This window comes from Schistocerca nitens, chromosome 6 (genome assembly GCF_023898315.1).
Source record: "Schistocerca nitens isolate TAMUIC-IGC-003100 chromosome 6, iqSchNite1.1, whole genome shotgun sequence".
In the NCBI taxonomy this organism is placed as follows: domain Eukaryota; kingdom Metazoa; phylum Arthropoda; class Insecta; order Orthoptera; family Acrididae; genus Schistocerca; species Schistocerca nitens.
In genome coordinates, this window is record NC_064619.1 from 271,669,134 (window position 1) to 271,689,396 (window position 20,263).

A 20,263-nucleotide genomic window follows, 5' to 3' on the forward strand; every position below is an offset into this window, starting at 1 on the left:
TTTGCGACAGTATGTTTTCCTCGCCGTGTTTATGCTGTTCAGCTTGGCGTATAGTTCGACAGCTTGATGGTTCTCTTTTTCTCTTTGAGTGTTTACTGCGCCTTGACTGTGGTTGTACGCCAATTTTTAAGACATAATCCTGCTGCGATCCTCGTCTTCGCTGGTACCTTTGGTTGTCGTGCTGTTGGTCAGGTGGAAGGGAATTGATTAGGCAGTTATTTGCTTCGTCAGCCATCCGTAGGTCGTACTGCAACCCGATTTAGTGTTACTCTTGGCTGTCTGACTCAACTAAACTGTGATTAGAGTTCCCTCCCCAGGCTGACCCTTCGAGCACTTCTGAGCACCATTGTTTGTTGTTTGTGGTTGTCATTTTATTTGGTCGCAGGTACTGTGCCAGTCCTTCAGTCATGTATTAATATTGTCTGTTTATGTTTAGTATATGGCCTTCAGCCGAACTTCATAACAACTTAAAGATTAAGCCTTCAGCCGTGTTTCATTTAAAATTCTTGTTGCTCAGTATTTAGGCCTTCAGCGCGTTTGTTTCAGAATCTGTGGCTTTATTATGTAAATCCTTGTCTGTAAGGTTTTTCTTTAATTATCTTGAATTCTTGAAACGGCCTTCAGCCATGTTTTGTAAATGTTTATCTTAAGCTTGTATTTAATTATTCTTGAGTAATTGTTTTGGCCTTCGGCTGACAAGATACTTCATGTTTTATTAAGATATTTTTCTGTTGTACTGTGTAAAAGCATATCTTTAAAGCCTCTGCTTTATTATGTAAAGAAATTTTTTTATTCGGCTTTCAGCTGACTAATTTACTTCCTTAATAAGGCCTTTAGCCGGAATTTGTAGCTGCTTGGCTTTTAAATAATTTCCTTAGTTGATTTGAAATATTATTTCGGCCTTCAGCCGAAAAGATATTGTAATTTTGCTTAAGTAAGGCCTTCAGCCGTTAATCTAAATCCTGGTGTTTTAAAAGCAATCATTCAAACTTATTCTGGAGAAGTTACTTGGGCCCTCAGTCGTGAATTGATCTTTGTTGTTTTAAAGAGAAAACTGTGCACTGGTTTGAGGAATAATGTTGTGTGCGTTCTTCTAGAACTAACAGTAATTGACCCTGGCCCCTTTTCACAACCTGATCCGCTATGTCCTGCGAAACCAGATTTAAATATGTTTTGTCACACTAAGTAAAAGTCCTGGAGTATGCACATCTGTGCGTTACATTTTCATACTTCCTCTTCCAACGCGTAGTGTTACACGCGCCATTCTCTTCCCTGAAGTGACAGACATCTTTCTACATCTCCTAATGTCGTGTCGGACTGCCATTTGTCAGGCATAGCGCAGCAATTCAATGTTGTATGGACTCAACAAGACACTAGTACCCTGCAGAAGTAGTGAGCCATGCTGCCTCTAGAATCGCCCGTAACTGCGAAAGCGCGACATCGTTGTTGGGGAACATGAAGTGTATGAATCGAAATGGTCTCCAAGTAGCCGGAAATATACATTTACAGTCAATGATTGTATAACTGCGCAGGCTTCCGCGGCCAGAGTCAGGCGACATACGAGTTTTCTTGGTGTGGTACCGCGTCATATTGTATAAGATTACGGCTGGAGAAAACCAACGTTTCGGCCTCGGTTCTAGTGGCCTTCTTCTGGGTCTTCTGGTGAGACACGGTCCCATAGCGAGAACACTTTTATGTCGACCCCGTCAGTGATTGGTTCAGCTGGACCAGAGGACCCAGTTCATTCCATGTCAACACAGCTCACACCAATGTGGAGTCACCTCCAGCGTGCTCAATGTCTTGTTGACAACTTGTGTCAATGGGATCTACGACATACTCGAACAGTAGCATCATCTCTTACCAACTGATATCGGGACTCAACTGACCAGGCTACGGTTTCTCAGTCGTGTAGGGTTCAACCGATGCGGTCACGAGCCCAGGAAAGGCGCTGCAGGTGCTGTCGTGCTGTTAGCAAAGGCACTCGAGTCCGTCGTCTGCTGCCGAGCACATTTTATTGGTGAGGTCTTATGGGACCAAATTGCTGAGATCATCGGTCCCTAAGCTTACGCACTACTTAATCTAACTTTAACTAACTTACACGAGGGACAACACAAACACCTACGCCCGAGGGAGGATTCCAACCTACGACGGGGCTGAGCTCATTAACGCAAAATTTCGGCGCTCTGTCGTGACATACATGTTTGTCGTACGTTTCGCTTTGATTCCTACGATTATTTCAAAAAGTGTTGCTTGTCTGTTAGCACTGACAACTCTACGCAAACGCCGCTGGTCTCGGTTGTTAAGTGAACGGCGTCAACCGCTACGTTATCCGTGGTGAGAGATAATGTCTGAAATTTGATGTTCTCGCACACTTTTCACACCGCGAATATCCGAATACTGAATTCCCTAATGATTTCCAAAATGGAAGGTCCCATGCATTTAGCTCTTACTATCGTTCTGCGTTCAAAGTCTGTTAACTCGCGTCGTGCGGTGATCATCACGTCGGAAACCTTTTCACGTGAATCCACTGAGTACAGATGACACCTCCGCCTGTGCACTGCCCTTTTATACCTTGCATATCCGATACTACCACCATCTTTTTATGTGCTTATCGCTATGCAATGACTGTATATGTGAGCTCAGAAAACAAAAACACGTTCTTTATAATTCTACAAACAGTTGTAAATATTACCAAGTTGTTGATTAGATTGCTGGTTGGCTCCGTCTGGGCGACAGACAACCTCATTGTGGGCACCAGGAAACTCCAGGAGAATTAAATTACAGCATGTGGCTCAGCCAAGGAGATCATTATAAATGTTAAAGTATGCATTTGCAACAAACTCATTTTTCCCATCGAGCAGTTTGTGTCGCTCTTTTCTTTTTGCAATATAGAACTCCAGTTCTTCTGAAACTCTGTGTCGGCTGCCTTTTTACTTTATCTACAATTTGCTTTCAGTTTTATCTATTCTAAGTATCTACTTATCGAAATGTGAACCTAATGCACTTTTAATGCTCCGCATAAATACACGTTTGAACTCAGCACGTTATAGTCTTTCCTCTTAAGCACACCTAAGCAGTTCGTTGAATTCTGTTTTGAGTAGCGCCGAATCAAAGTTGCGACTACTTCGGTTCTCTTTATGATGTACGCGCAAGTTCCATAGCGGTCACTACGACTTACCGCAGATGCATATTGACACTTCTATATCAAACATATAAATAATCACGAAAATTTAGAGTGCTGCGAAAGGTGATCGTTCAAGCGATTCTACACTGGAGTGTATAAGGACTTTCGGAGTACAGGCAGATCATGACTCATAGGGAGCGTTCTCGGTGGACGAGGGCTCTCGTGGTGTAGGTATCTTAAGTTGAAAACCTGAGGTATTGTAAATATCCCCACATTCTTTTATTTTATTCCTTGTCGTATAATTCATACAGGCAACTTGACACTTTGTCATATCAAATATCTTTGCTGGAAGACTACAAGGGATTCTTACCTTTACTTTTGCTTTCTTACATCAGTCAATTTTTTTTTTTTTTGCATGCCTAAACCGACTGGTGAACAATTGTTGTAGTAGTAGTTGAGGATTTCATTCCTTTTCCTGAGGAGTGATCAGAGGGTGGTTGGACATGACTGTCAGACATTACACTGCGATTTTGTTCCAGCTCTGCCACGACTGAGCTTTATTTAATTGTTTGACCTTGGCAATTTTTTGTTGGGTACGGCAAGTATTCAACTTCTCGGAAGAAAATGGGCCAAAGAGCTTGGTGGTTCCATAAGATCAGCAGAAGGTTTTCAAGGGTACCTTAATAGCAGGCAACGAGCTCTTTCTGGGTGGCCACCGGTCTTTCCACAAATTGTACTGTTTTCCAAAATGCTGACAGTGGGCAGATGCAGGCGCTAAGCTGCTTGCGACAGGCGCAGAAGCTTCTGGGCGCCAGCTTTCCCCTGAGGGTGCTTGAGCGCTGCTTCCCTCAAAAAGTTATGAACTTTCCAACCCAAAGTGGTGTACCCGATACCAGGCACATTGCGGTCGGTGTTGACCAGTGGCATGAGACTATTCGAAACCAGTACAGACCTCGTGAATCGTAATGTTGCTTTTGCAAGGTTTGAGTAGATATTTTGTGTTCCTTTCCCCAGTTTTTACATGGAAAGTGGAACGTATCTGTTCGTCAGACTGGCAACAGCATTCAAATTTTCCTCAAAGTGGTGCTTGGGAATTTTGGGCATTCTGGGGAGAACTTTTGAGAGGCAGGTTTCGTTCCCCGGTTCTCGTGTTGCGCTGGCGGGCACTCTCTAGTTCTGTATTTGAAAATGTAAGATTCTATCAAGCAATATGGTAATATATCCTCTGAGCAGCTCGTATCTAATTCATTTTGTTATGCATCTCCCGTGTTCAGTTGTTTGTCCCGAGTATTTGTCTCATTTATATTCCTGCCGAGAGCTGCCCAAATTTGGAAGTTTTATTCATTTCACTTTCTACAATCTTTCAATTGGATATCGGACACACGGAGGCTAGTGCACTGTTTTTCAGTTTGCAACAATTTTCACTACTTCGCTCTGTAGCATTCATTATCAATTGTTCACTTGATCAGATGAAATCAAAGTTTTGTAGTCTCAATCTGTCTTACGTTTTGATATCCTTTATGTCCTACAACTTCCAAATGGTTAAGTAACCCTTAAATAATAAGTACAATCAGCTACATTTCTAGGATGTTTGCTTCATTGTGACGAGTTTACGTACTGAGCAGTGGCGAAGCTCTATTTTTAAAAAGAGATGAATGTTGCAGATGTGGTAAGAAGTGTCAAATGATCACAGAGTTTATTGCAGCTCTAGTTGATTCACAAATTGCTGAGCATTACTATGATATATTCAACGTCTATTAACTATGTTACTATTGTTGTGAACTGTGTCATGCGTTCTGTACAGGAACACTTTGCTTATCTTTCATTTAATTTATGAGAGCACGAAATCAGCTAATTACAGGTTCTTTTAAATATTAAAACTCAAATTCTTTTGGTTACACGAGAGATGTAGGCTAGGTGTCTGCTTTTTATGTTTTGTTAAACCCAAACTTATACTTTGGTGAATGTAATGTCTTACTAAAACTTTTACACAGTCAAGTTCGTAATGTGATTTAGTTATACGCTGAAGAAATAAAGTTCAGTATAATAACAGTATACGAAGATGAATCTTGAAAGGTATATGACAGTCAAAATTTGCAGTGATGTCATTTAGTTTGTGAAGGATGTATGATTCAGAGTCATTTAAGGACTATAAACAGCGTGGCTGAAATCCCACGTTGACCTAAAGAATGATGTTATTGCTAATCACCCTTTATAATGACTCGTTTGCGCTGGGCACCTAACGTAAATATCAGGTGGAGCAGGTGTGACTAATAATGAGCAGCAGTAAACCTTTGGATATCAACGACGATATACGCTGCAGTGAAGCTACATATACTGATTACAAGGTGTACGGCTAAAGACGATAATTTACAACTACTCTGTCTTATTAGGCGGGCTGTAAAAAGCACTAAAAATTGCTGTAGCACTTTAATTATTGTAGAGGTCACGACTGAGCTCACGTTGGACAACTGCGTGTGGGAATGTCAGCTCTCACGTTATTTCAAGCTACAGAACGATGTTGCATTAAGTCTAAAAGAATTTTATTCATACCTTCCTTTAATAACTCGAATGTCTTAGCTCGCGGTATCCTAGGATCCCAGACGCTTCACATTTGAGTAAAACCTCGAGCCTTTTTAAGATATGTACCAGGAAATGGCTGTGGATGTCGATGTGTTTATCTAGCTTGCTATAGGTGACAGTTGATCACAAGGGAGACAACATAAAGATGCACAAATACGGGTGTTTGGCAATGTAGCAAGTATGACAACCCTACCCACCCTCTCCCCCTCTTACACTAGGAGCGGAAGGGAATAATTCAGCGTCCAGTACCTCTTCTTCCCTTCGACATTAAGAGTTTATATAATTGCACTGGCATCCGCTCCCATCATAAGGTGACATAAAAGTTTTCGGGGTATCGTGCCACGTTATAGTGAAAAAACTATACTACAGAAATCTACGTTTCGGTCACGGCTACAGTGACCATCTCCTGGGTCTACTGATTAGAATACGATTCCGGTGGTGGTGCAAGACGCGTCAAGATACATGTTCTTCTTTTCCAGCTCGTCAAATAATCGGAATGAATAACAAAAACCTGTCTGTCATAGAGCCCGTAAACTTAACACTTCTTGTCTAGTTTCGTCTTAAGTCATGCGTCACCAGTACATCCCTAGAAATATTCTTCCGAATATTTAGAACGACGAACATATCTTAATAATTGTAAACAGTCAGTTTAGTACTCCTGTGTCAGGGTCAGTCATCAAACAATCTAGGTGACTTCCTCACTGTCTGGGAGGAAATCACTTGTTGAATTTTCGCACCCACGTCTCTGGATGCATTGATGTGCCATTCCCTTTGAATTCCTCGAACGTGCATAGTAAAGTGCAGTCTCGCCCTTCCGTTCCTCGACATATATTTTTTGTGTTTGACTCGTAATTTCTGTCTGTTTCTAGGTTACCGATGTCGACAAGGCTAATCCCTGCACCATAACGATTGATTCTGGACTACCAACTTGGTGCACGTTCTTCCTTACGGCCTGCCCGCAGTCTGCTGTTGTAATGGCGTCCGTTCTGTTTCCTAGTGAACACATCCTATCTGTCTCAAATAATCGTTCACACTCCATTTCTCTACTTCTTTGCTCTCGAAATGACCGATTTTGTCTAGCTGTTGCCTGAGTGCAGGCAGTGTCTGTATTCCATGCATTCTGCCTTTGGTACTGTGTGTGTGCTGTTTGGGCCCGCATGTGCCTTTCGTATCACTTTTGATACTAGTTCACGATTCTTGATTTGAATTCCGATCATAGCCTCTTCTCACTTCGTTTTAATGTTGTCTCCTAATTGACCATCATGCTCCTCAGATATATCAGCAAGTTTCTATACCGTTTCCTGTCGTTTCTCCACATTTTCGACGGTATTGCATAGTTTCGTTATCGCCTCACAATTATTCTTGTCAGTTTTCGTAAATCTTCCTGAACTTCCCTCACCGCTTCGTGATTTCTTGTGCTTCGTTCTTCACCTCTTGCGATATTTTCTTAGTTTCCTCAGACAATTTGAGAATTACCTCCTCTCTTCCTTTATTTCCCGAATTTTGTTTATCTTTACCCCATCTCATATCCTTCTTTCCGCATTGCTTGTATTTTTCTCCCATGTTAGGTGCTTCTTTCTTTAGTGCTTTCAAAAATTCTACGGGGTTCAAATTTTCCTCTCTGTTCTCACTAAGTCTAATAAAGGTTTCTCGGGCTTCCAGTGGTTTAAAATTTTAAACCACTTGGCCTGGCGGGAAACCCGAGAACATATCGCTGTAAAACTATGCACTCCTATACCTCACTAAGTCTGTCTGGCAAAGATGCACGTGACCCCATTGGGTAACATCTCTCACTGGCTTGTCCGCTGTCCTGCTTCCTTTTTTTCGCAACTCCGAGTTGTTGCTAATGCTTCCACATTATGTGGAGCGACCTATTCTTCTTCTCTTCCGTAAACAGTCTCAATACGCGCTCCCTGATAGCTGGTACTCGTAAAATTCAATTCTTCTACTGTATTTTTACGTTCGCCGGAAACATTACTAGCTGCACACTCGCTTTCGTCTTCACCTTCACCGTCTCCCAGGATATCGTCGTAGCCTTCAGTAGTACCCTCCTTTCTACAGCTGATTAGCTAACCATCTTGACAATCAGCTGTCTTATGCGTTTCCGTACAGTCACTATTACCCATAATTTGACCCTCTTATCTTCTGTGCATCGAGCATAAAGTTCATGCCCTGCCAGATTTCACCGTGTGCTGTGTCCAATCAGTTACTCTGAGGACACAGATTATCTACTTATCCTGAGTTCCCTTGGTTCTGGCTGAATTCCATTATAGCAGTCTTAAATGGTTATTTAGTTCCCCACACACGATAAATCACAATCACCTAACATTTGCACACATTGAGAACCCTTCCAAAAAATTTCACAGCGCTAACGTACAACACCGATAAACGATCAGACATGGAAAACAATTCACGAAACCAAAAGCGAACTACAGACGTTATTTATCCGTGACAGCAAGATACTATAAACTTTAACAACTCGATATACTTACTTTGGCCCAGTCACAGTGAACCCGAAGTCAGTTTGTTCCAATCTTGACGTTAACATCACCAGCTATTTCCCAGGACATATGAAAAACCTATCCTGTATAAGGCTTCGCCAATTTATGCGATGTCCCGAGCGTGTTTAATATGTTTACCCTGAACCAGGAAGTTAATCAAGAGCCTTTAAGACCCCAGCTGAAATTGTTGTGCACAACGGAAGGACTGTCACAAATAATTTATGGCTGTGGATCCTAAAGTAGAGAATTGCATAGTATTAAATTTGATAATGGAAGGTGTTAACAGAATCAAGTTTTAAATGAAGACATTAATTTATCAAACACCCATTAAACCCATCTGACTGTGAATTAACTTCAGTTGATGTTACAAAATCTGCCTTAAGAGAACTATACTTAGTAAGCTTGCTAGTTTTCAGCCTTACTTGAAAGTAAATTAGAACGTGCCTTTTAGATGTAACTGACATGCCAAAATTACTCACGAGCTTTTTTTACAACGAGTACATTGACTATTAGCCTAATAGACTGAGGGATGCTTCCATCGATTAAAGCAATGTCTATCTTCAGACAGGTCAATGATTTTAGCAAGTGCTTTTCTACAACGCTGGTGCTACAAACAGTGCTCACTATAAATAATAAGCATGAAATGAGCAGAACAAAGCCATCGTGCCTGTGTAATTTGTGGAACAGGGCGATGGTCATACGTCTATCAACACGAATTCTGTAGCCCGGTTGGCTGCTAAAAACACGTACTTGATGCGTATGCTTCCCAATCTCCCGACAGTCTTTGATCCATCTGTGTCTCGGTCTCATAACCATCTCCCTATATTCTAGCTGAATCATACACCTGCTCTTTTATTCCCGCTAAACAGGACATGCCCACCAATCGCTGAATTGAAACACCCAGCTGGCCATGCGATTCCTTCTTGTACAAAAATCTGGCGAAGAAACCGCGTTGCATTAAAATGCTGGTGACTTTTCTGTTCGCCTTTGCTACTGCTTCTGCTCAATCTTTGTGATATCACATTTTTACCAATCACACATTCTTGGGCCCAGTAATTAGCTTCACATCACAGGTCCTGAACCGACGCTGGGTTATCTTTCGGCAAGCCATGTTTTTTTTACGAAAGCATAAGATTGTTATCACCTGAAGCCATTCTCCAGAACATGGGAAAGCACCGTCCTCCCACAGATGAAGATCGTTCCCTGGCCTTTGCTAGGCGACAGGACTGAGGGTGGCTCGTAAACGCTCACATGGAGCTTGTCGGTGAGACAACTTTCGCGAAGGCAATACCTAAGTCTACCTGCCTGTGCAGATGTAAGAAGTCGCTTTTTTCGTTACGTCAGACTACTGTGCCTGCCCCAGGTCCAACATTCTGTCCTTTCCCATTCTCACTCAAAAGTAAAAACGAAAGGAGATCAGTACCATGTTGAATGTAGTTAAGGTTTGAAGTTAAACAGAAGTCAGCACGTACAGCCACTGTAGCCCAATTCATTTTTATAAATATCATTATCATATTCATATCCCTCATTAGCCTGTAAGTAGAGTGCTGTTCTCATACTGAATGAAAAGGATTAGGGAACATAGCTTGCCACTTTTAAGAATCATCATCATATACAAAAGTTCGAGGGAGCTAAAGTGACTTCACACAAGTGCGACTCTCCAATGATGTGTCTGGCCTCGATTAAAAGCTACCCAGTAGCATGGAAGATAAATGGAAGACACCGAGATCTGTAAACTGTTAGATATCGGTAGTACCAAGATTAAAAGAGAACTTTATAAGATGAGGACCCTTTGCAAACGAGAGCAAGAATATGAGTAATTACTGTAAAATCAAAATTACAGTGCATTTGACGTAATTTTCACCTGATACAATAGCGAGGAAAGGTTTATGAACTTGTTTGGTGTATTAATTGCAGATTATACACTGATTTATACATTACGTTCACCAGAGAAAATTTTCGTCTCCCCCTTCAGTTAGCAGACAGAGTCGGATGTGTGTACGAGGGGCGGTCGAAATGTTTTTACCCTGAGGCAGTTACCGTAATATCTCGCACAAACAATACTACGTACTTTTATTGTGACCCTTTTTGGGTATCCAAGTCAAATTTCGCGACTTCAGCTTCGTTAGTTTTGTTGCTAGGGTGTGTTGCATATCGTAGTGAAGGCAAAATGGCGAATATCGAGAAATCAAGAACCGTGATGAATATCTTCATTTGAAGGGAATTACGCCCAAGAAAATAGCGGAGGACATGCGGGATACACTTAAGGACAGTGCTCCGTCTTATCCTATAGTGAAAAACTGGGTGTCCGACTTCAGACGTGGAAGAACGAGTGTGGAAGATGCGTCAAGGAGCGGAACGTCTGTCACCGTTGCCACTGATGAAACAGTGACCGCAGTTCACGATACGATTTTGCAGGATCGCCGAACAACGTTGCAGCACATTAAAATCACATTTGGATTTTCCCATGGGCATTCTCATGGCATTGTTGTGGATACTTTGGGAATGCGGGGATGGGTCCCAAAAGACTTGAATGCAGATCAGAGACGGGAGGGTGTGCAGTGTTGCGAAGAAATCGTCCGCCAATTTGATGCGGATGAAGACAGCTTTGTGTGTGTAAAATCTTATGTGATTTAACTGCTAAGGTCATCAGTCCCTAAGCTTACACACTACTTAACACACACACCCATGCCCGAGGGAGGACTCAACCTCCGCCGGGACCAGCCGCACAGTCCATGACTGCACCGCCTTACACCGCTTGGCTAATCCCGCGCGGCAAGACGGCTTTCTTGCAAGGTATGTGACAATGAACGGACGTAACGTGGGTTCACCACTTTGATCCTGAGAAAAAAGAACAGTCACAGCAACGGAAACATCCTTCATCCCCTACCTCAAACAAAATCCGAGTGCAAAAATCAGCCGGTAAGGTGATGGCATCGGTCTTCTGAGAAGCAGATGGGGTATTTATCGTGAATTACATGCAAAAGTACGAAACTATCATACTACTGCATCCTCCTGCGCCGTTTGAGAGAAGACATAAAGAAAAAAAGGGGTGGAAAGTGGGTGCGCGGAGTTCTTTTGCATCTGGACAAAGCACCGGTGCACAAAGCACTCGCAGCACCAGAAACACTGCGTTACTGAAGGTTCGAATTGCTACGTCAGTCACCATATTCTCCAAATTTGGCTCCATCAAACGTTTTTCTTTTGACAGACCTGAAAAAAGACCTCAAAGGACCACGATTTGACAGTGAGGATGCAGTTTTTGATGCTGTGAACCCTTGGTTGGACTCAAAATCGAAGACCTTTTGTTTGAATGGTTTGCAGAAGTTATCTGAGCGTGCCCGCAAGTGTATTAGTGTACACGGGTATTATACTGAAAAATGAATTGGTATTATGAAATTTCTGTCATTCTTCATTGCTTCAATTGGCTATAAGCACTATGGGGCTTAACGCCTGACGTTATCAGTTCCCTAGAACTTAGAACTACTTAAACCTAACGAACATAAGGACATCACACACATCCATGCCCGAGGCAGGATTCCAACCTACGACCGTAGCAAATGGCTCTGAGCACTATGGGACTTAACTTCTGAGGTCATCAGTCCCCTAGAAGTTAGAACTATTTAAACCTAACGAACATAAGGACATCACACACAACCATGCCCGAGGCAGGATTCGAAGCTGCGACCGTAGCAGTCGCGCGATTCCAGACTGTAGCGCCTAGAACCGCTCGGCCACTCCGCCCAGCTGTTTGGAGGGTTTAGCTCCGGTCGGATATGGTACTTTGCTGTTTCAGAGGCGTTTTTCGTAAACTAACTCTTTCGTGTTCTGTGAACGTTAACCGGCATGATTATTTGATCATTCTCAGTGTCCAAGCGTTCCATTTTGTTTCACGTCTTCACGATGAATATGCAGTTGTCGCTCCCATTTTCCGAGATGACGACAGCTGCTTTCATAGTACTACCCACTTACATTTCTGTTTTGACGAACATTTAGGAGTCTATTCCACCATGACTGACCCGATTCAATCCCACAGAAAATGTATGAGACTATTTGGAACCGCATGTAAAACGTACCAGTCACATCACGTACAGTCACCAATCCATCTTTGCCCGGTGCTTTTGTTTATTTATTTCGTGTCGTATAATGGTTATTAACATGTGAGTTTGTTTTTAGATTGCTGGCTTGGGGTCTAAATTTATTTTTAGTGCTTTGGATTGAATGTCTTTGGCATGTAATGATTCTGTGTGTATACGAAGTTGGGAGGCAGTTTAGTTTGCATGTCTACCAAGAAGTAAGCATTTTAAGTAAAATATCTTTCTTGATCTGTTTTAATTCTTCTTAATAGCTTAGAGATGCAAGGAAACGTTCCATATAAAATTAATTTATAACTGTTGCTGAAATTTTAGGTATTCTTGAGAAAGAGTTTTCAAAGGCAAATAGACTGGCATCGATCCTCCGGACGATGGATAGCAGACAGGAAAAGACAATTTAGATGAAGAAACATGTGGCACTGTTGACAAACATTGGCGGAATGTCAAAAAATGCGGCAAGGGTATAGCAAACAAATTATTTTAAGTACATTTTAAATTTTTGCCGAAATCAAAACAGAGAATATTTTCTCTGGTAAAAGCAGAAGTGGGTTGATGAGTGGCTTCAGCTTGGTGAACTAAACTGCGCCCGAACAGGTGATGAAGGCCCAAAGGTACCGAGCGGCCGCCGTGTCATCCTCAACCACTGGTGTCACTGGATTCGGATATTGAGGGTCATGTGGTCAGCACACCGCTCTCCTGGCCATAGGTCATCTTACGAGTCCGGAGCCGCTACTTCTCAGTCAAGTAGCTCCTGTTTGTCTCACGATGACTGAGTGCACCTTGCTTGCCAACAGCGCTCGGCAAACCGGAGGGTCACCCGTCCAAGTGCTAGCCCAGCCCGACAGCGCTTAACTTCGTGATCTGACGGGAACTGGTGTTACCACTACGGCAAGGCCGTTGGCCAGTTTAGTATAACATACGTGAAAAAAAGACATACCTGAAAAAGTTGTGGACTTTCGCTAACGGAAATGATCCCATTATCGTGTCTTGAAGTTCAGTTACACAAAATTAGAATGATGTCCCCGGGGGAAGTGGGGGGGGGGGGGGGGGGGGGAGGGATTGCTAATTTTTCGTTCTGTCTGTTTATTCGTTCACATGACATGAAAAAATGCGAGATGTGTGGTACAAGAAGGCCACCTCACCCGAGTTATCCGTAGCGGATAGGTGACCTTCAGGACGAGGCGCCGGGCACGGCAAGGCCCTGTAGGTCGCTGCGCGCCGCGACACTCTCGCGTCGGTCGTTAGCAGCGGTAGCGGCGGCGGTGGCGCCATCCGACCGCCGTATAAGGCCTCTCGCCGGGTCATCGGCTGCCCTGCCTTTTTGCCGCCGTTCGGCTCCTTTCCTGGTAATCTATGAGCCGCGCGTTAAAGGCGCTGCAGTCTGGAACCGCAAGACCGCTACGGTCGCAGGTTCGAATCCTGCCTCGGGCATGGATGTTTGTGATGTCCTTAGGTTATTTAGGTTTAACTAGTTCTAAGTTCTAGGGGACTAATGACCTCAGAAGTTGAGTCCCATAGTGCTCAGAGCCATTTTTATGAGCCGCGCACATATCTCGCAGTTCCGCCCCGGCTCGCGAAAGAGCTAGCTAGACGGCCTGAGCGGCGCCGATCGGCTAGGAGTGCTTCCGCCGCTTTGGCTTCTCCGTGCAACCGTGTCTGGCACATCCGTCTTCCTAATGTGTGTGCGTGATTGTTGTACGGACTTCGTGTCTCGACTCGACATTCGAGAGTTGTTCGAGGAAACGGGTTTTTTCACCCATTAACGTAAGACATGTTACGCTACTGTACGTTCTGTTATATATTTTATAGGAATCTGTATAGAACAAGCGAACGGCTAAAAATCAAATACAAATTACCTTTTTAATATAGCGACGTGACTGTTATTCAAGCCATCAAAGTCTTTTTATGTGTAAGACTCCACATCTGAGCATAAGTTTGAAGGTTAATCCAAAAACTGCTGAAGAATAAGTCACTGAAGAAACCTAAACACCACTCACGGACTGGTCGAATGTTGCCTACAAAGTGTGACGAGGAGCGCTCTTTGATCGTGGGACATGTGATCAGCACGTCGCTAATCCCTATAGCCGCCATTGATGATCCTGCTGATGCCGTACTTCCTTACTCAAGCATTATACACTTCAGCTGATTTAACCCCGTATCTTACTACTCTACCTCCGAAAAAAAATGTGGAAAGTTACTGGCAATCGAATCTGGGCCCTTCTGTCCAGTAGCAGTGACACTAACCTTTCGGCCACAGAGGCAGAAGAAACGATGCAGCCAATTACGACACTCAAAAGTGATGCAGCGCAGATACATGTTAAATGATGTAACGACCTGCCAACATATCGTCTTGTGTTGTGTGCAGTGTGTCTGGTGTTCCATCCCACTTAACTGAAACTCTATATTTGCTTCCACGATGAATAAGGGAGAAACGTACAGTCCAGCAATATGACTTTGTAACTACTGCAATTGTAAACACACACGAAAATAATATACGAGGGCCATTCGGAAAGTAATGGCCGATCGGTTTCGAAATGGAAACCACTGCGAAGTTCAAAAATGTTTTATTTGAAACACTTAGCTAGACTTTCCATCTCCTACTCTACATAGTCGCCGCTCAGACTTAGACATTTTTTCGTAGCGTTGAACCAACTTTCCAATACCCTCCTCATAGAAGGCAGCCGCCTGTGCTTTCCATCAAATCTCTACGCTGGTCTACAGCTCGTTGTCTGTGGCAAAATGTTGTCTTCATAGCCAGCAGTTCATCTGAGTAGAAACGAAACTCAGTGGGAGCCAGTTACTGGCTGTATAGTTCGTAATAAAACACTTCCCATCGGAAATGTTGCAGGAGCATCTTCATTGCCTCTCCAGAGTAAGGGCGAGAATTGTTATGAAGAAAGAAACGCATGATATTCATGTTATTTGGGCTGAATAGCTTCAGGCGAAATCTCTCACCAGACCGTCACACTTGGCGGGAGACACTTTTGTCTAGGCATCTTTACGTGCTCACTGTGCCCTCAAAATTGAAAAGAGACACGTGACGTGTTCAGCAGGCATACTAGAGACAACATCCAACACATCTGTGCAAAGTTATATCGGATTTGCACTGTCGTTTCCATTTCGAGATGGATCGGACCTTACATTCCGAGAGGCCCTCGTATACTCGTACTGGTACGGACGGAAAATGCAAACTTCTAAACTTTGGCGGCCGATGGGTGACTGTATGACACCATAGCGTTGTTTCACGCGCGGTTAGCAAGGATAGTAAACAGGGGACACGTCGATACCACGCATGAAGTCTTTGCGAATTTCCATTCCCAGTACTCGAGTGGACGGTAACTACATCTTGCATACTGGCAGCTTTTTAGACAGGGCGTGTAGTTGGGATCCATGAAGCCTGTTGGTGTAATCGCCGAGACACTCGACATTTCAGTAGGAGATACATCACTGTTTCCACGATGTTGGCAGGAATGGGTGAACCATGACCTAACACAGCATCAGGAAGCAGACCTAGTGAGAAGACAGAAGGTGAGGACCGAACAATCGTCAGAATGGCATTGATAACACGAGGCTCATCATTACCATCGACCCGAAGTGCAACTGGTGCTTCAGTGAACGCAAGAGCCACAAATAGGTGATTCATAGGAAAAGGAGCGAGCTCCTTAGGTTGGTTAGGTTTAACTAGTTCTAAGTTCTAGGGGACTAATGACCTCAGCAGTTGAGTCCCATAGTGCTCAGAGCCATTTGAACCATTTGACCTCAGTACACCAACAAGCTCGTCTGCAGTGGTGTCGGACACACACCACCTGCAGTCTCATTGATTGGTGCGGGGAGTACCGCTTCGAAATGACCCCCAGCGACCAGCAAAGATGTGTCTGGCGACGCACGTACAGCAGATGGATACGAACCTGGCGGTCGCCCGCTATCCGCCGTACGGCCCGACAACCAGGAGTGATGATTTGGGGTGCCACTTCATTTCATCACAAGACTCCTTTGGTTGTCATCCGCGCATCTGTTACAACACATTAAACGTCGACGACATTCTAATCCCCGTTTTGTTGCCCTTCATGGTCAGTCACACTGGGCTTACACCTCAGCTAAGTAATGCCCGTCCGCACCGAGTGAGAGTTTCTACTGCTTGTCAAACCGTACCCGGGCCATCAAGTTGGCCGCATGTCTCCTCAGTTGAGAACTTCGGGAGCATTATGGACAGGGCCTTCCAACCGACGCTCTAATGAGCCAATTGGCAGGAAACCATCAAGAGGACACCCAATCAATGGCATGGCAAATAACTGTTTGCATAAGATGCAGAGTGGACCGTCGAGTTATTGGCTTGATCAGTTTATGAACGTCTTGAATAAATCATCCAATTTCTGTGAAATTACTGTTCTGTGGGGAAATTTATGTTTAGTTTTCAGTTGTCATCACTGTGTTTTCAACTCTCTGATTGAGTTTAGTAGCTTGTAATACAGCTAAATCGGCCCCTTTACGTAGACATCATTTTGGAAAGGCTGTGTGCAGGTGAATAATGGTATTTCATATTACTGTTTTCAGGCTGTTAATTACAAGACTTGTTTACTACCTGAAGTTTACTAACTGAAGTTATATAATTACTGTTGTGGTTTTTATGTGCATACTGCATTGAACTTTGGCATAACACCATTTACAAGGTTTAATCATTTATATTGTAGTTTCAAGTTCATATTAGCTTTTTTAGGTGGAAATATTGTAATTTCACTATGTTAAAATTTAGTAAGCACAGCTACGTCGCCCAAGACAGGGTTGAACATGTATATGAAGTGGATCTGTTATTTTATAGTCGTTATCTAATGTCTACGTAGCTCATTTGAGTTCTGACCCCTTCTCTTTCCCTAAGCTACACTCAGTGTGTAAAATTTGTGTTTACAGATTGGTTTCATGTGGATCACCAACATACTGTTAAACTTTTCCCTTTTTTGTAGGATAATGTCGTTAGAAATTGTAATACGAAGTACAGAAAACGTATTATTCATTCTCTGAACGTAAAAAAAGTTTTCTTGGTTTTAATATTGAAGTTCGAAATTTTGTGTAGCATACCGTTTTAAGCAATGTATGTAATGTAATTTCGGCCCAGAACTTGACTACTTCCTCCCCGTTCCTACCACTTCAGCCACAGCTGCGTTCCCCCCTTCGTTACTTCTCAGCGCCTTTTCCGTAAAGAGTTTCCGAGATACTTTTCATGAAAAGTATCATTGAGTGAAGGCTCATGGAGATATAAGCTACATCAGATGCATTGATTACACTGTCTTACTCGTAAAAAAGCTGGAACATCTGCCAGAACCACTAAACATTGACACTAACGAGAGAAATAACCCAGAGTTACGTTTAAGCCTCAAGAAGACAAAACTGCTCATTGTCGGCAGAAACCGTGATAAAAGTCTGGGAGATCTTGCACTCTGGAGGGTTTCCATTATGTGAACATTTCGGATGTCAAATCAACGATAACTGGGAATTGTCTCAATAAATTCGCTACAGAACAGTTCTTTCTAGAAAATTAAAACAATGAAGAAAGTTCTGACTAGCGATGACATATGTGTATCCAACTGTGTGGAGTTGTGCATGATTACTGGAGTATTAAGTAAGAGATTGAAGAAATTTAAGTTGTAAGCGTATGGAAGGATATTAAGGCTGCCACGGATGTATTAATATTCCAGCATACGACCAAAAATTTAGAAATTCTCAATGCCATTATGAGAAGAATACGCGAATACTTCGACCATATGATGTGCAACAACAAATACAACCTTTTACAACTAATATTTCAAGGACAAATTAAGGTCAGACGTGGCTCAGGACGTAGAAAATTATCCTCGATAAAGAACCTAAGCCACTAATTTGCACTGAGGATAGAATCGCTATTCAGGAAAGTCATGGACAAACATAAGATCATGACAAGGCACTTAACCTCTTCACTCCTAAGATTAAAATAAAATTCACAGGAAATTTTCTTTTCATATTTTCCACCAAAACAGTTCACAACCAAGACATAAATACCGTAGAAATACTTTTTTTAATGATTCACTAAGGTATACATGGACATGCATATGTGTGGACCTGTCTCGTACTGCCAGTTGCTTTCTGCTTTCTCTTCCTGTTGTAGTAAAATATTTATTTTCTTTTAAACAGGCAACTTCTTATGCTAATTAATACACTAAAAAGTTTGTGTTACCATTTTCGAAATAAATTATTTCCAATACAGGTTTCTGTTGATGCTCTAAAGAAACTTCACAAATTGAAGGAAATAAGAGTCATTCAATAATTTTTGACAAGTAAAAATTCGCTACTGCTAAGTAATAAAGTCTTAACTTTCTCGTAAAAGCAAAACAATTATTTTCCACGATACACACACAAATTTCACATTTCATGCACATGACGCTTGTCTTAAGATTTCAGATACGTTTACTGCAGTTTGAAACATTCTTCGCGTCTAGAAATTTTGTTAGATGCTCAAAACTGTCAAATCTAACTTTTGCAATTGGTTGCAAAAGAGCTTTTCTTAGGTACTTATTCAGACTTTCTATACTGTCGAAAACTTCACTTTCAGAGAAAGGCACTGTACAAGAATGTCCTCTTTTCCTAGAAACTAGCGTGACACACTTGCAACGAATTATAACTTCGTCAACATGTACTCGTATTTTGTAGTTGTACCACTGACAGCCTGTTTTGCTTACCTGTTTGATTCGTTGATCATCATCTTTGGTACATCACTCGACGACTGGCAATCACATGGTCTATAAAACATATTAAATCGAAGCCGGTCATCTATAATATGACACAAATATGTCACGAACTACAACATTTCCCATTTTTTCGTTACAGGGCTTCTCCATCATTGGTTGTGGAACATCTAACTTCTTTTTCTCCTTTCTGCATTATTACTTTAGGTCCATATAAGATGACATTCCGAAAACATAGTATTTGACATTAATGAATTACATTTATGCAAATATAAACTAATTCTCACCATCTAGAATAGTTAGTGAACTTTCAGTGTAATATTTAGGCATAATGATTATTTATAAATCTTTCCGGTTGGTTGAAGGAGTCTTTTTCAGCATTGGACCAACTGTAAACTAACACACGAATCGTTGTTTGCAAGATGCTGCGTTCTGCTGTTGAGACGAAGAAATGGAAGGCCCACACTTGTGGGCCAACGTTCTGTACGTGGGGTAAACCACGTATTTGAGGAGAAAAGAAAATGCATGAAGTTCATATTTGTGGACAGAAGAAGGAGGTTATAAAGAAGAATCTAAAACTGATCATTTTGAAATAAGAAATGAAAGGTCGGAAATCAGTGTTTCAGGTGCTACTAGGCCTTGATTCAACAACGCGTCTGAGACACAGCTAACGTCTTATAACAAACGACGACCGGCCATATGGTTGTTTGTGACACCATCAAAGCAAAATCGCCTTTGTGGCGCCCAGGGGGGAGTTGATTGCTATTACTAGTTCGTGACAGGTTGGCGCCTATAGACTATTAGCCGTTACAGGGACTTGCAGAAGTGCTCCTTGTGTATGGTACATCAGGAGGCAGTGCCCAGAATGTCAGACGGAGGCACAGGCACAAATTTATTTACAGGGGTCATGCTGTTTGTGAGCAATTTATCATCACTGACAGAAAATTAAGAGAATCTGTATCGTTCACGGCACAGAGGTGGCTAACATTCCACACGAAGAATTATTCTCTGAAGGATAATTGGTGTGCAAAGCTCAGACTACGACGTGGTCGTTGGAGATAAAGATCATGATCTGGAGAAGTTGGGGAAGGGTGTCTGCCATGGGAACTACAGAATCGTTTGTACTGAGAAATTTGAGGGATTTATGTCTGATTTAATTTCCGTCGTAAATAGTGAATGTCTTCCTGGCATCAGTTGATGAGTGATGAGGAGTTGCTAAATCCTCACCTACTATAAAATCCGCAA